An 18,451-nucleotide genomic window follows, 5' to 3' on the forward strand; every position below is an offset into this window, starting at 1 on the left:
AAACTATGGTTTTTGTTTTATTCTGGACAATTGGCTAAGCTCATGTAGTTCTCCGAAATGTGATGCGATTTAGTTCAATGGTTTAATTTAATCTCAGAGAATGTTTACCGTTTACAACCTGAAATTCCTACTCTTCACAGACATCCGCAAAACAGAAGAAAAACCCCAGAGAATGAATGACAGAAGCATCAGATCCTAAAGACCCCCTTATCCTCCTCCTCCCATGCACAAAACAGCAGCAAAAGCATCAACCCTCCCCTTCCCCCACTTGCTTCAGCAAAAGGATCAAACACTGTTCCCCTCCCCCACCACCACCCACCATGCAAGAAAACCCTCAAAGTCCATGATCTGGACCAAAAACTACTTCAACATTTAGACAGGCTTTCTCTCTCTCTCACTAACAAGGAAGAGTGAGGTGTCACTTCTGCCACCGCAGGAGTGTGGGCAACAGTTCACTGTTTTAATCTGTCGCATCATTTTTGCTGACAGCAGTGTACACTGCAGTCTTGATGTTAAAATCTCCCGTGATGCTTCAGTTGACAACACCAGCGAGCAATTGGCTCATCCACAGGGCCACACCCTGTGTACACGTCTTCCAGGCCGCACCTAAGTCGAGCCATCCACGGGGCTGAACAGGAAAGGACTGCGATTTCTGGTGTATCTGACTGGGTGCATTAAATGCTTGTTGCAGGTGGTCACCGATGACCATTTTGGGTGTTCCAAGTACATTGCAGTTCTTCCCAAGACACTTGAGAAGTTGTGGTATGGAACTTAATGCAAATTGTTATCAGTCCCAAGATGAGGTTTGGACTGGAATTCAGGTGGAATGTTTGGGAGAGCAGTGAGACAGCTGCCACATCCTGGAAAAGTTGGTGAATAAGGACTAATGATTGTCAGACTAACAAACGGGAGATTATTTATTGGAGACTGAAGTGTTTATAGAAACATAGAAAATAGGTGCAGGAGTAGGCCATTTGGCCCTTCGAGCCTGCACCGCCATTCAGTATGATCATGGCTGATCATCCAACTCAGAACCCTGTACCTGCTTTCTCTCCATACCCCCTGATCCCTTTAACCACAAGGGCCATATCTGACTTCCTCTTAAATATAGCCAATGAACTGGCCTCAACTGTTTCCTGTGGCAGAGAATTCCACAGATTCACCACTCTCTGTGTGAAGAAGTTTTTCCTCATCTCGGTCCTAAAAGGCTTCCTCTTTATCCTTAAACTGTGACCCCTCGTTCTGGACTCCCCCAACATTGGAAACAATCTTCCTGCATCTAGCCTGTCCAATCCCTTTAGAATTTTATATGTTTCAATAAGATCCCCCCTCAATCTTCTAAATTCCAGCGAGTATAAGCCTAATCGATCCAGTCTTTCTTCATATGAAAGTCCTGCCATCCCAGGAATCAATCTGGTGAACCTTCTTTGTACTCCCTCTATGGCAAGAATGTCTTTCCTCAGATTAGGGGACCAAAACTGCACACAATACTCCAGCTGTGGTCTCACCAAGGCCTTGTACAACTGCAGTAGAACCTCCCTGCTCCTGTACTCGAATCCTGTTGCTATGAATGCCAACATACCATTTGCCTTTTTCACCGCCTGCTGTACCTGCATGCCCACTTTCAATGACTGGTGTACAATGACACCCAGGTCTCATTACACCTCCCTTTTTCCTAATCGGCCACCATTCAGATAATAATCTGTTTTCCTGTTCTTGCAACCAAAGTGGATAACCTCACATTTATCCACATTAAATTGCATCTGCCATGAATTTGCCCACTCACCTAACCTATCCAAGTCATCCTGCATGCTCTTAGCATTCTCCTCACAGCTAACACCGCCACCCAGCTTCATGTCATCCTCAAACTTGGAGATGCTGCATTTAATTCCCTCGTCTAAATCATTAATATATATTGTAAACAACTGAGGTCCCAGCACCGAGCCTTGTGGTACCCCACTAGTCACTGCCTGCCAATCTGAAAAGGTCCCGTTTATTCCCACTCTTTGCTTCCTGGTTGCCAACCAATTCTCTATCCACATCAATACCATACCCCCAATACCGTGTGCTTTAAGTTTGCACACTAATCTCCTGTATGGGACCTTGTCAAAAGCCTTTTGAAAATCCAAATATACCACATCCACTGGTTCTCCCCTATCCACTCTACTAGTTACATCCTCAAAAAATTCTATAAGATTCATCAGACATGATTTTCCTTTCAAAAATCCATGCTGACTTTGTCTGATGATTTCACCTCTTTCCAAATGTGCTGTTATCTCATCTTTGATAACCGACTCCAGCATTTTCCCCACCACCAATGTCAGGCTAACCGGTCTATAATTCCCCGGTTTCTCTCTTCCTCCTTTTTTAAAAAGTGGGGTTACATTAGCCACCCTCCAATCCTCAGGAACTAATCCAGAATCTAAGGAGTTTTGAAAAATTATCACTATTGCATCCACTATTTCTTGGGCTACTTCCTTAAGCACTCTGGGATGCCTTTAATCCCTTCAATTTACCTAACGCCACTTCCCTACTAACATGTATTTCCCTCAGTTCCTCCATCTCACTAGACCCTTGGTCCCTTACTATTTCCAGAAGGTTATTTATGTCCTCCTTAGTGAAGACAGAACCAATGTAGTTATTCAATTGGTCTGCCATGTCTTTGTTCCCTATGATCAATACACCTGTTTCTGAATGTATGGGACCTACATTTGTCTTAACCAATCTTTTTCTTTTCACATATCTATAAAAGCTTTTACAGTCAGTTTTTATGTTCCCTGCCAGCTTTCTCTCATAATCTTTTTTCCCTTTCCTAATTAACCCCTTTGTCCTCCTCTGCTGGACTCTGAATTTCTCTCAGTCCTCAGGTGTGCTGCTTTTTCTGGCTAATTTGTATGTTTCTTCCTTTGAATTAATACTACCCCTAATTTCCCTTGTCAGCCACAGGTGCACTACCTTCCCTGGTTTATTCTTTTGCCAAACTGGGATGAACACTTGTTGTAGTTCATCCATGCGATCTTTAAATGCTTGCCATTGCATATCCACCATCAACCCTTTAACTATCATTTCCCAGTCTATCTTAGCTAATTCACGTCTCATACCTTGAAAGTTACCCTTCTTTAAGTTCAGAACCTTTGTTTCTGAATTAACTATGTCACTCTCCATCTTAATGAAGAATTCCACCATATTATGGTCACTCCTACCCGAGGGGCCTCGCACGACAAGATTGCTAACTAACCCTTCCTCATTGCTCAATACCCAATCTAGAATGGCCTGCTCTCTAGTTGGTTCCTCGACATGTTGGTTCAGAAAACCATCCCGCATACATTCCAAGAAATCCTCTTCCTCAGCACCCTTACCAATTTGGTTCACCCAATCTATATGTAGATTGAAATCACCCATTATAACTACTATTCCTTTATTGCACGCATTTCTAATTTCCTGTTTAATGCCATCCCCAACCTCACTACTACTACTGTATCAATAGCCCCAGTGGATTGTGTGATCAAGAGATCATGCAATTGTGTCCTTGGTCTCAGGAAGTTACAGCAGTGACTTTGGAGTGGGCTGGGCTTATTTGTTGCCATTGGTGGATCCTGAATGGTTAGAATTAAGCACAGGGCTCTGGGCTGAGGTAAAATGTGCCTCAGATGGTGTTGGCCTGGTAGATAAACTCATGCACAGTACTGTGCAAAAGTCTTAGACACATGTAAAAAAATTCTGTAAAACAAAAATGCTTTAAAAATAACCATATAACAATTACAGCACGGAAACAGGCCACCTCAGCCCTTCTAGTCCGTGCCGAACGCTTACTCTCACCTGGTCCCACCGACCTGCACTCAGCCCATAACCCTCCATTCCTTTCCTGTCCATATAACTATCCAATTTTTTTTAAAATGACAATATCGAACCTGCCTCTACCACTTCTACTGGAAGCTCGTTCCACACAGCTACCACTCTCTGAGTAAAGAATGAAATGAAAAGTTTCTAAATATCAAAAAATGCTATGAACAGTAAAAACCTAAATCAAATCAATATTTGCTGTGACCACCCTTTGCTCTTAAAGCTGCACTAATTCTCTTAGGTCATGCAGTTTTATAAGAAAATTGGCTGGTAGGTTGTTCCAAGCATCTTGGAGAATCTGACGCAGTTTTGCAGACTTTGATTGTCTCTCCAGATAATCCAGACAGATTATCATCAGATAATCTCCTGATGAAGAGTCTCTGCCAGCCCAAGATGCTGACTGATCATTTCCCTCCATGGGTGCCTCTGGACCTTTGTGCTGTGCATTAGGCAAAGCACCAGATCCATAAACGCAGAATGAACAGACTCATTCGTAAGGCCAGTGATGCTGTGGGGGTGGAACTGGACTCTCTGACGGTGCTGTCTGAAAAGAGGATGCTGTCCAAGTTGCATGCCATCTTGGACAATGTCTCCCATCCACTCCGTAATGTACTGGTTAGGCAGAGGAGTACATTCAGCCAGAGACTCATTCCACCGAGATGTAACACTGAGCGTCACAGGAAGTCATTCCTGCCTGTGGCCATCAAACTTTACAACTCCTCCCTCGGAGTGTCAAACACCCTGAGCCAATAGGCTGGTCCTGGACTAATTTCCACTTGGCATTATTTACTTACTATTATTTAATTATTTATGGTTTTATAGTGCTATATTTCCACACTATCCTTGGTTGGTGCGACTGTAACGAAACCCAATTTCCCTCGGGATCAATAAAGTGTGTCTGTCTGTCTGTCTGTCAAATTTATGTGTTCTGGCCGCTAGAGCAGGATTCGGTATTCTGCCCGTTGTGCTGAGTCACTACGGACACTGTGAAAAAAGATGATAATATATTTGTGCCTTTACACAGGCTTCAGCATGTATGTGTTGACCTGAGCTGCTGATCCAGCTTCTGTTTTATATAAACAGAGCATTTTTACAGTCCCTGGGGTTCTGCAATAGAATCATGCCACTATTGAAACAAGCCTTTGGTGCCCATCTGAATGTGGATAAATAAACCGACCTTCACCATTTTTCATGGCATAAGGAGGTCCAGATATCTATTCCTGCCTACCACGCTTTATCATTCTACCATTCTGGCAATAGGATGAGGGAGCTGACTTTAGTAACACTAGTCCTGGCCGAAATGAAGCCTGGATATCTTCACACACGCACACACACAAGCACACATGGAGGTTAGCAGACATATGGCTTTTCTGATCTGTATGCAATTATGGAAAAACATCTTGAAAATGTTATTTTCTTGAACTTGTTAAAGTGTAGAAATAATGGTGGCTAAACTTTTCCTACAAGCAGTAACTGCCCTTTATATAAAAGTGTTAATGTGGACTGCTCGATTAATTTGATTCCTTGGAGAAGTTTCCAGAGATATTCCTTCCATTTCACACGCTTTTTGTCTGGAATTCCACGGCTCCCAGGAAGTTACATGTTTCTGAGGTGCTAGAGTATCGGTAGTCAGATGCATGTGATGTTGCAACCAGATAGAGCAAGCTGGAAAATCAGTTGTTCTTTTCAAATTGTCTTCTCTTTCTATTTCAAATGTTTGTTTCTTCAAAAGATAGATTTAATAATGTCTTCAATAAAATGGATACTTTCACTCATAAGTCTAGCTTATAACCATGAAAATAAATTGTAGTTCAGGTCACGCTGGTTGTCTTTGTACAGCACCTTTGAGTGGCATGTATTACTTTGGCAGCTGTCAGTCCACCAAATAATAAAATATGATGTATAGCGAGCAAGCTGCTTTGAAAGCGTCTTCCAGCTGAAAGTGAACGTTTTCCAAATGAAATGTCAGAGAAATTATGTTTTTATAATACTTGAGGATGTGATAAGAGTTCAAGGTTCAGAGGATGTATGCAGAATACAACCTGAAATTCTCACTTCTTCAGAGACACCCATGAAACAAGATCCCATAGAAGGAATGACAGAAATATCGAAGCCTCCTCCCCCTCCCTTTGCACAACCAAAATGGTCAATTTGTTCAATATTTTTTCCTCCTCTCTGACAGTGCTAACTCCTTTGCAGACAAAGGTTATGGAGTATCAGTAACCTTTCAGCTGCCTTATCCAAAGGTTGGTCTTTATCTTTGAGCTCAGATAGGGAACACTGGCCGTCTGGTGAAACTGAATCTTCTCTGACTTGAGAGCCCAGGAGTAATAGTCATAGAGTACTGAAGCACAGGCTCTTTGGCCCATCTAGTCCATGCCAACCCGATCTTTTGCCTAATTCTTTAACCTGCACCCAGACCGTATCCCTCCAAAACCTCTCTCATCCATGTACCTATTCAAACTTCTCTTAAATGCTATAATTGACCCCACACTGACCACTTCCCCTTGCAGCTCATTCCACACCTGTGACACCCTCTGCGTGAAGGAATTCCTCCTTAGATACCCCTTGCTAGTTCACCTTTCACCCTAAACCTATGAGCTCTCATTATAGTCTCACCCATTCTGAGGGGAAAAATTCACCGTATCTACACCCATCATAATTTAGTATACCTCTATAAGATCTCCCCTCATTCTCCAGTGTCCAGGGAATGGGGGAATTTCTGCTCTCTGGTCAGGGGCAGAAGTCTCTGTCACCCTCTTCAGCTCTTGGGCCATGGCAGTGATTGTAGTATTCTGTGGTTTTATTTTGTGTAAATACAGACCATCTTAATTCTCCCTGAACTCTTGATGCTCTTAAATCGTCCAAACGATGTTACTTGCCTGTTTCCAGAGAAATCAAGACAAAGTTGTCAAAATATTTAAAGAAATGTTGTTACGCCTCACTTACTTTGGTTGTAAAGCCCTCTTCAGGTTCATCACATTGCTTATGTCATCACCCCACTTAAACTGACAAGAAGGACCCAGTCTCTTGCCTGGACATTCTTACTATTCATGTCAACATTGAAGTAAATTCTAGCAAACTGACAGTTCTTTCAAGTCCCTGACGGCATTAAAGAACTTATTTTATTGCCATTTATGTCAACAGCCCCTTATCTTCATTAAAACATTTGGACGCAGAGTATTTAGAGTCAGAATCTCTTTTTCCCAGGGTAGTAATATCAAGAGATGGAGGAGATGTATTTAAGGAGAGTCGAGTGCAATTGAAAGGAGACGTGCAGGGCAAGTTTTGTTCCACACAAGTGATAGCAGGTGGCTGGAATGGCCTGCTGGGTGGGCGGAGGTGGAATTGAGGGTGTAGGAAGCAGGCACAATAGTAGCATTTAAGACATTGATTGGCAAATATGCAAGGAATGGAGGAATATAGATCCTGTACAGGTAGAAGGCAATTGGTTAAATTTGGCTTCATGTTTAACACAAATTTTGTAGACCTGTGCTTTACTGTTCTATGTTCTGTTGCAAACACCAACTCAAAATGAACAATTTTCTCAAGTATTTTTAAAATGTTGTCATGTGCAATGGAAATTTAAACGCTATTTATGTATAATGTTAAAGATAGGTTATTTCCTATAGATGCTTTTCAGTGCCAGCGACCCAGGTTCAATTCCCGCCACTGCCTGTAAGGAGTTTGTACGTTCTCCCTGTGACTGTGTGGATTTCCTCCTAGTGCTCCGGTTTCGTCCCACAGTCCAAAGAAGTGCCACTTAGTAGGTTAATTGGCCATTTTAAATTGTCCTGTTATTAGGCTCGGGGTAAATCAGGGGTTGCTGGGTGGCACAGTTCAAAAGTCCAGAAGAGCCTCTTGCACACTCTATCTAAACAAGAGTCATTTTTAAAGAGCAACATGGCCAAGTACATGGAATGTCCACTCACGCTGACCAAACAAGATACATTTGCCTAGACGTTGCACTCCTACGAACTCAATATTAAATGCAGCCAGTCAGATAACCAGACTTCAGTTAGAAAGATTCAAAGTACATTTATTATCAGCCCTGTCTTAACTGCTTGTGTTGGAGCTGGCCGATGGGACCAACACCTGCAATATGAACTCCAGTTACCTTTTTCCTCAGTTGTTTTCTGACGAACTAAATATTTAATGCAGTCTCCTTTTATTTCCTGCAAGTGCTGTGTTCTCCAGCTCTTTGACAACAAAACATGCTTGTTTTCTTTCTCTTCCAATTTAAACTGAAACATGAGCTTTGTTTCTCCCTCCACAGATTTTGCCCGAGTTGTTGATTTCCTGCTTTTATTTCTAATTGCCCAGAAATTCTTAAAACCCAAGATAAATTTTTCTGCTAGTAGGTTATTAAAAGTAAATTTCTCTTGAAGTAAGGTGAAACTAAGTAATGACTAACTCTGGTCTTTCTCTTCACAGTCCAAACTGTCACCTGCAAACTGTCACCTGCAAACTGTCACCTGCAAACTGTCACCTGCAATTTGCAATAGAGTACCACCCTCTGGTTCCTGGTGTGACCTCAGAATCAAAGGTGCAAGAGGTGATGTCATATCCTGCACTGGAACATGATCGTACTGTCCCAGCTCTCCTATTGTTGTATATTTTCCTACTGCAGTAAATATCCATACAGTACTGTGCAAAAATCTTAGGCACCCTTGCTATCTATCTATCTACCTATCTATCTATATAAATATATATATATATATAGAGAGAGAGAGAGAGCAAGGGTGCCTAAGACTTTTGCACAGTACTGTTGTAATTTTATGTATTGCACTGTACTTTGCCACAAACAAAATCAAATTTCATGACATGTGTGAGTGATGATAAACCTGATTCCGAAATGGGTCTCAATTTTGGACTGAGAGTGGGAAAGGGGCAGGGAGAGGTGATTCATCATTGGAAAAAGGGGACGGGAGGGGAGTGGGCGCGGGAATCACCAGAGACACATTCTGTAATGATCAATAAATTCGTTGTTTGGAATCAAATGCCTGGTGTCTCAGGGTTGGGTGTGCCTGCACTCACACCACCCTCCGCCAGCCCCTGGCACTGCTTCCTGCCATCTGTCCCACAACTCTCCCGCGACGTTCCACCCTCACCATTCCCAACATCCTTTGCTGCCGCCAGATTTACAAACTTGCTCTCCGCTCCACGTCGACAAACACAGTGGTGTGCAAAGGTCTAAGGCACCCTAGCTGTAAGACTTTTGCACAGAATTTTTGTTGTTTTTATGTATTTTTTTCTTGACTCCATGTGTACTTGCTGTTTTGAATATGTTGTGTGTACCTTGTGCTGTGGTGTGCTGTGTACGTTTTCCACGTTAGCCACAGAGGAATGCTGTTTCGTACGGCTGTAATCAAGTATGGTTGAATGATAATTAAACTTGAACTGAAATGAATTGAAAAGGACACCAAACAGGCATAATTTTCATTGGCTGTAATTTTCCAGAATTCTATAAATAATTTTTTTTTGGAGCTACAACAGAGAACAGGCTCTTCTGGTCTAATGAACTGTACCACCCAGCAATCTACCTCATTAACACCAGCCTAATCACAGGATGATTAACCGTCACCAATTCACCTACTAACCGGTACTTCTATGGAGGTAACCGGTTAGGAGGAAACCCACGCACTCACTGGGAGAATGTGCAAACTCCATTAGAGACAGTGCTGGAATTGAACTCCAAACTCCAGAACACCCCAAGCTGTAATAGTGTTTTGCGACCACTACTCTCCAATGAAGTACACTCAGTGACCCCCTGTACATCTGCTCGTCAATGCGAATACCTAATCAGTCAATCATGTGGCAGCAAATCAATCTATAAAAGCATGCAGACATGGTCAAGAGGTTCAGATGTTGTTCAGACCTAACATCGGAGTGGGGAGGAAATGACTTTGACCGTGAAATGCTTGTTGGTGCCAGATGGGGTGGCTTGAGTATCTCAGAAACTGCTGATCTTCTGTGATTTTCAGGCACAGCAGTCTCTAGAGTTTACAGAGAATGGCACGGAAAATGAAACACATCCAATGAACAGCAGTTCTGTAGGGGGAAATACCTTGTTAACAAGAGAGGTCCAAAGTGTATAGAGTCTGATAAAGCTCAACAGAATGCTTGGCTAGGGTCTAGAAAGAGGAGTTAGGTTCCCATGTTGCAGGGTAAGATAGATAGGACTGAGATGAGGAGAAAATTCTTTACTCAGAAGGTAGTAAATTTGTTGAATTTGTCTCCAAGGCTAAACAGACCATGTTGCAGAACATGATTAGGAAGTAATCTAGTAAACTGAGGAAGTAAACTGCACTCGATTGTCATTCCGAGACTGCTTCAAGGCCTCTGTGCTTTGATGCTGAATATTCTGTGTGCTATTCGCTCATTTTTTGCCGTTAGCATGACTTGTTCTTTTTTTTTTGCATGCTGAGTAATTGACATTTTCCTTTAGTGGGTTCCACGGTGTTTCTTTGTTTGGTGGCTGTCTGTGGGAAGACAAATCTCAGGGTTGTACACTGCACACCTTATTTGATAATAAATGTACTTTGCATCTTTTTGAATCTTCTGAAGTGGATAGATAAATTTCCAGGCACAAGAGGAAGAAAAGGTAAGAGGAGAGAGTGGGGACATGGCACTGATATAGAGCATCAACTAGATCATATTGAATGGTAGAACAGGCATGAAGATGAATGGACTGTTCCTGCTTCTACTTTCTGTATCAGTGATTTTTTTCTACTACATCCATCACAATCAGCACCCAATCCAAAATTGCACAAAAGCCTCTCCCACCCACGTGAATGTTGAGTTCATAAAGCACAAGAAATACAAGTAAATACTTTATTAACAGAACCTTTCCTGTGGCAAATTGTGGTAAATGATCACCACAGACAATAAAGAAGCGAGCGAAGGTGAGGCTGACTTGAGGGTCGAGACGGAGTCAGGGCAAAGTAGAAATGTGGTCGAGATGGGGTCAGAGCGTTGAAGCGGAGAAAAGTCGGGGCAGAAGAGTTTTGGAGCCCATCCAATTAAACCGAGAGCGAGGTCTAATCGATCTAAGTGCAATGCCGATTTGGAAAGGTCAGGAACGGGCCGAAATGTAGCAGCGGGGTACAGGCCATGAGCGAGTTGATGTGACAGGGCCCAGTCCTAGTCCGGGGAATCACACGGTGCTTGGGCAATTTAAACACCATGCCAGATGAATTAAAAAGGCTGGGTGACGAGCCGCTTCTGCTCTCTGCTCAGGGACATTTACTCCGCTCTCCACTGCAAAGAGGCTCAGGCTGTGGCCTGCTCCAGTGAGCTCCATGACGATTTGCCCCACTGTGTGATGAACTGGGGATGAGGCTATGGGTCTGCTCCGGCTGTTCTGGGCTTCAGGTCTGTGGGCCCTCTTCCGTTCTGAACACTGTTGCTTACTTTTAATGTTTGCGTGATTTGTGTTTTTTTTTCTCTCTGTGAGGGTGTTTGTTGGTCTTTTTTTTTAATCAGTCCTTTCTGGTTTCTTGATTTGTGGCTGCCTGTAAGCAGATGAATCTCAAGGTTGTATAATTTGTACAGAATTTTATAATAAATGTACTTTGAACTTTGAACACCATATGACATGCTGAGTAATGTATGACATGCAGAGTCTTGTCGGCATTTTCTGTTTTCATTTTGCATTTTGGGCATTGTTAGTTTTTTTGTTTCACAATCTAGTTCAGTTTGTGCCATTCCTTTCCTTTTGCATGACTCATGCATTTTTCCCCCATCTTGCCTGAATCACTGTCGTACTCAACTGCTTCTCATTTCTGTTACATTTTGTTCTAAGCTAAAAAAATGTCACCACCCTCCTCTGTCACCAGTGATTTTGTGTTGCTTGCAAAAAATGTTCTTTTCTTGCTTGAAAACTTGGAACAGGTCATGCTTGAGGGCAGTTGGCAGAGATATAAACAGTGCCTGATGGTATGGGGGAAGAGTCAGTGTCTTTAACAACACAATACATATGAAAGGTATGTCAGAGGTGTTCAATCTTAAAAAAAATTGACATTGAGTTAAAGAAGAAAGCAATGAGATGTGTGGCTAATAGCTTGCTTAGTGTTAAGGATTATCACAAAGGAACAGGTAGGTGAAAAGGTAGCATGGTTTTGGGAGAAGTTTCTAGAATCAAGATCAATTAACAGGAGCATTTCATGCAGGAGTTTGGGGAAGTTACAGAAATCAGATATTGGATTAGCAGCTGTCTAGGGTGTGAAAGGAATGATTTCATTGTGAAGGGGAAATACAAGGGTTCTTTGATTGGATCTTGGTTGAGCATTTGGAGTCAGCAGAAGGCTGACAGCCAAAAACTGGACAAGGAGGTTTTGGGATAGGAGAAACCTAAGAAATGAGTGGGTTGGAAATCACCCTGAATGGGTAAACTGACAATTTGGGACAAGTGGGCTAGGAGGTTCTTGAGCTAAGTTCTTAACTGAAGAGGTGGAGTGAGAACCAGCCAGGGAAGGCAGGTAGGAAGTGAACCTTTAGAGTACACATGCTGAACATTTCCCTCAGTGATTTCTTGGTTCACTCACCCGCTTCCGCCCACCCCCTCCACGACTTCTCGTTCTTCGCCCTGCAACTGAATGTGGAACACTTCTTCTTACGCCTCCTCCACCGTCACGATCCAGGAACGTAAACAGCCCTTCCAGATGCGGCAAACTCATTCTACGAGGTCATATGGACCTCCTTAACCTTGTTTTCCTGATGCGGCCTCCTCCCTGTCAGAGAGATCAAGTATAGGCTGGGCCACAATGGTTTGGGGAGAGCCTACACTCTGTCTGGAATGGACATCCCAAGTTCCCAGTGGCATGCCATTTCAATTCCCCTTCCAGTCCCACACTGACCTGTCCATCCAAGCCCTTTTTCATCGCCAGAGTGATACCCAACACACTGCAAATTCTCCTGGAAGTTCTTCTTTGGTCCTAGAACCTTGCAGAATGATTTTCATTTTCAGATGGCAGCTGACAAACACCCAGATGAACTGTGTGACAGCATTTCTTTTAGTGTCATGTGATCCCATTCTGATGGTGTGTGTGTGTGTGTGTGCGCGCGCGCCCTTAACTCCTGGTGGAGTCATCAGGGCGCCATCATGCCAAGCTTTTTGCACAGATCTTTCTGGTGATTGCTCATCGTACAATGTGACTTGGCCCATCCCTCTCCAGGTTTTTTTCATGAGGTCGGCACTCAACCCAGGCACGGATGGAGAGCATGCAAGGGAGCCGGCTGGGTTCGAACTCGGGACCTTTCGCTGATGCCACTACGCCACCAGCCGGCACATTCCGATGTTACCCAAAGCAATTTACTTTAGTAACCTTTCCTGGCCGAAATCACACCAATCACGAATCAGGCGCACCTTAGCACAATCCACATTAGCATGTTTCTGATGTTATAACATGCAGACTGATAACATCAATGATCATGCAAAATAACTTGAGTAACTCAAGACTCCAGGCAATGGCCACTGTGGACCAGCCTTGTGAGAACTAGTGGCACAGTGCTGTTTACATTTGTAATTTAAGGAAGTCCAATGATGACATTGAGAGATCTCGCCACGCTGCCCTGGAACTGACGGCAGGATACCCAGCAACCTCCCGAAGTCCACAGAGTGTGTGGTTAAACTTTTGGAGTGTTTGCTCGGCTGCTGACTGCACATTGAATGGGTGTCTCAATGGCTGATAACACCCCGTTACTGCAGACCTCAGGACAGGCAAGTTTGCGACTGCTGCAATGAGCAGGAGGCACAGGGGCGTCTCTCGGTGCAGAGCCTTCGCAGGCAGTATCACCGCATCATATCTGGCTCTCTTTGTTCAGTAATGTCCTCAGAGCCTCTGGCTGGAACAACAAGATTGTCCACAGCATGACCTTTATTCAAGGAGATTAAAGATTAGCTATATCTGTCACTTGTACATTGAAACATACAGTGAAATATGTCTCTTGAGGCAACGACCAACACAGTCTGAATGTGCTAGGGACAACCCACAAGAGTTGCCTTGTTTCCAGTGGCAAAACACCATGCCTACAACTTACAAATCTTAACCCATAGGTAACACAAAGTAAACTGCAGATGCTGTGGTCAAATCAAGACATACAAAAAAGCTGGATGAACTCAGCAGTTCGGGCAGCATCCATTGAACGTTGACTGCTTCTTTCAACGGATGCTGCCCGACCTGCTGAGTTCATCCAGCTTTCTTGTACGTCTTAACCCATAGGTCTTTGGATGTTGGGTGGAAACCCATGGAGAGAACATAAAATCTCCTTACAGACAGTGGTGGAATTGAATCCCGATCATTGGCGCTGTAATAGCGTAGGACTAACTGCTTCGCTACTGTGCTGCCCTGTTTTTGGGCTGCCATCCTTCTGGATGTGACTCGAAGCTCACTGGTCACTGAATCAGTCCAGGAAGCTGCTACTGAACTGTCATATTCCTCGTTGTGGCATAGTGGAAGAATTTCACTGTCTTTGATCTCAACGAAGAGAAGGAGGCCCTTCTGGCACTGTGGGATTATCTGCAGGCAGACCTGGGCTGTACTCATTTAGAGCTCCCTTCAGTAACATAATTCCAAGTTCAAAGTGAATTTATTGTCTAAGTACGTACGGTACACTACCCTGCGATTCACTTTCTTGCAAGCATTCAGAGGAATAAAACAGAATCAATTAAAAATTACACACAAAGTCTGACAATCAATGTGCAAAAGAAGACAAACTGTGTAAGTAAAAAAATCAAACACTAAATAAATAATATTGAGAAAATGAATTGCGGAGTCCTTGAAAATGAGTCTAGAGATTGTGAAATTAGTTAGTGCTGAGGTGAGAGAAGTTATCCACGCTGGTTTGGGATCCTGATGGTTGAAGGTAGTATTGTTCCTGAACCTGGTGTTGTAGGGCCTATGGCTTCTGTACCTCTTTCTCTTCACTAACAGGAAAGGTTTTCACTTAATAAATACCCAAATCATTAAGGATCATGAGGGGCCTTTTATGATGGTAAATACCACGTTTCCCAGCAGTTCCTACGAGGCGGTGTCTACTACCTGATAGCTTCAGTAGTCAGCGCTGCCCTGATGGATGGATTTTGGTGGACAAAAGCTACTCTCTGCTTCTGTGGCTTCAGACTGTTCACACTCCAACCACATAAGCCGAGCTTCACCCATCTAAGTGAAAGCACAGTAGTGGAGGATTACTGCTGGCCTTTTGGCAGGCAGATACTGCCGCCCTATGGGATGCAGCCAAGAGTGGTGGGGACTTCACCGTGTTCTGCTGCATGCTGTGTAGGGCTGGCAAACCTGGTAGCCTGGCCCTCTGTCTTCTGGCAAACAGAACACAGAGGACCAGGGGGCACACGACGAAACCCAGCAGGAGGCGGTGGAGCAGAAGGGGGCATGAAGGGAGAGGAGAGAGACTTGGTAGAGAGATGCTCCTGCTGATCACAGTCAGAATCATTGTCCACGTGATTCTCTCAATACCCCACGGCCTCCTCAGTGAAATAGTTTCACTTCCTAAATTTTGATATTGATCTCCTCCGGACTGTTGCACTGTACTGAAGCCTGAGGGTCGGTGACAACAGCATCTCAAGTCTTGCCAGTCAGATTACCATGCTCTTCAGGCATCGGCATGACTGAAGCCTGCTTGAAGCAGATGGATACTAAATACTGCCAGATCGAGAGGTCGAAGATATCTGTGAACACACCAGCCATTTAGTCGGGACAGCTCTTCAGTACACGGCCAGGTACTCCATCTGGAAAGGATGTCTTCTTTGGCTTCAGTGGCTTGAAGGCATGTCATCTTCAGATATTGAGACCAAAGGATCGTCAGAAGATGTTGAGGTGTGCGATGTTCCTCCCTGTTCTGGTGGTCAAAGCTACCATAGAAGGCCTTGAGCTCATCTAGAAGCGAAGCTCTCTGCCCCCATGTTGCTAGATTTAACTTTGCAGAGGTTATGGCATTCATATCCTGCAACGGTGGTCGAGTATCCCCTACTGGCTGGTGGGACTGAAGATCAGAGGGTGGGTAGGACTGAGAGTTGACGTAGGGAGGCATGCAAACCAATAGTGTTGAGGACTAGGGAAAGTATCTGTCTTTGTTTAACATCAGAATCTGGGTTTGATGTAGCACAAAGGGCTCTTGCCATCTTTGTCCATGGCTGGCAGGTGCACAGAGGTCTGGAATCCAATTCCTGGCAGTGCATTACCAAGCTGCAAAGCATTTCAGCCGTCCGCACATGAAATTATTGTGCTGTGAATTCAATGCCAGCCTGTTGCGCACACACACGCAAACAGCCTTGTTGAAGGTCATTGTGGAGCTTGCTGAATCCCACCAAAATATCGATTGAAGCAACACGCACAAAATGCTGGAGGAACTCAGCAGGCCAGGCAACTTCTATGGAAAAGAAGTACAGTCAACAGTTAGGGCCGAAACCCTTTGGCAGGACTGGAGGAAAAAAAAGACGAGGAGTAAATTTAAAAGGTGGAGGGATGGGAGAGAGAAACATCAGGCGATAGGTGAAACCGGGAGTGAGAGTGATGAAGTAAAGAGCTGGGAAGATGATTGGTAAAAGCAACAGAAGGATTTTCCATCCCCTTCTCCCTCTCTCACATTACCTCCTTGCCCAATCATCGCTTCCCTCTGGTGCTCCTCCCCCTCTTTCTTCCTTCCATGACTTTCTGTCTCTTTCACCAATCATCTTCCCAACTCTTTACTTCATCCCTCCCCCTCCCAGTTTCACCTATCAGCTGGTGTTTCTCCCTTCCCTCCCACCACCTTTTAAATCTACTCCTCAGCCTTTTTTCTCCAGTCCTGCCAAAGGGTTTCGGTCCGAAACGCCGACTGTACTTTTTTCCACAGATGCTGCCTGGCCTGGTGAGCTCTTCCAGCATTTTGTGTGTGTTGCTTGGATTTCCAGCATCTGCAGATTTTATCTTGTTTGTGGAAAATAATGATTGAGTCAAGTTTCTTTGATGCCGGTGCTGAATTTTTGGATCTCTTCTCATGACGCTAAATATTTTTGGTAGCATGACTTTTAACTACCAAGAGACCAGCCATGTTATCTATGTGGCCCCAAATTAGTTATTGTGGGTGGCAATATGCACCACTATTCAAACCTGCTGCTGTTTGTGTTTTGAGGAATAAATCCACAGGGTTACAAGGGATAAAATGCACGGTTTGTTTCCAGAGCATAGATTTCCTGATGGGTTTCACCTTCAGAAGGATGAGATGAGAGGTGCCTCAACAACCTCTCACTCTGTGTTAGGAAGACCAAGGAGCTGATTGTTGACTTCAGCAGGAAACCGGAAGTCCATGAGCCAGTCCTCATCAGGGGATCAAAGGTGGGGACAGTCAGCAACTTTAAGTTCCGCGGTGTTGTAATTTCAGTGGATCTGTCCTGGGTCCAGCTTGTCAGAGCCATTACAAAGAAAGCACAGCAGTGTCTCTACTTTCTTAGAAGTTTGCTGGGATTCAGCAAGTTATTTCATACATTGACAAACCTCCATAGATGTATGGTGGAGAGTGTATTGACTGGTTACCTCACAGCCTGGGGTGGAAACACCAATGCCTTTGAAAGGACAAGCCTACTAAAAGTAGTGGATACCGCTCTCCTCACCATTAAGTACTGCTACATGGAGCATTGTCACAGGAAGGCAGCATCCATCATCAGGGACCCCTCATTATTGCTACGAGGAAGAAGGTACAGAACCCTCAGAACTCACACCACCAGGTTCAGCAACAGTTATTACCCCTCAGCCATTAGACTCTTGACCTTATGGATATAACTTCATTCAACTTCACTTGCACCATCACTGATCTATTCCCACAACCTATGGACTCACTTTGAAGGACTCATCTTATGTTCTCAAAATTGATTGTTTATTAATTATTATTATTATTTCAGCTTAAATTAATAAAACCTGGGGTATGGGCATAGCTCAACACACTTATTTCTCAATTGTTTTGGACTATTGGAACTTTTGGACTATTCTAGTGGTGTTTAGTATTGTGGCTTTCTAGAGATTTACATAGATACAGTCGGCCCTCTTTATCCATGGGTTCCGCATGCGCGGATTCAACCATCCACGGATTGGGAAAACCCGGAAGTTCTCTCCCCAGCACTCGTTGTTTGAGCATGTACAGACTTTTTTCCTTGTCATTATTCACTAAACAATACAGTATAACAACTGTTTACATAGCATTTACATTGTATTAGGTATTATAAATAATCTATTTAAAGTATACGGGAGGATGTGCATAGGTTACCGCGGATCGGGAATCGAAAAAAAAATGGAAGTTCTCTAAGTCAGAACAGGTACATCCAGTATTATTTAGCATCAGTTAGTAAAACGTTTGTCTTTGTATATAGTATATATTTTACCTTCCTATGCATATAAAACACTTAAGAAATGAATGTATTTCAATAATTAAACCACTGTGTTGTTTAGTAATAATTGTAGCTTTCATCGGGGCAGGGCCTTTCACATGCTCCGTTATTCTCACGTTATCTTTTAAAATTGTTCCGATCGTTGACTGACTGTAGCCTAACGCTTTTCCAGTGACTGCTGGCGTTTCACCTGTTTCCAATCACTTTATTATTTCCACTTTATTTTCA

This window comes from Hemitrygon akajei, chromosome 32 (assembly GCF_048418815.1).
Source record: "Hemitrygon akajei chromosome 32, sHemAka1.3, whole genome shotgun sequence".
Taxonomy (NCBI): Eukaryota; Metazoa; Chordata; class Chondrichthyes; order Myliobatiformes; family Dasyatidae; genus Hemitrygon; species Hemitrygon akajei.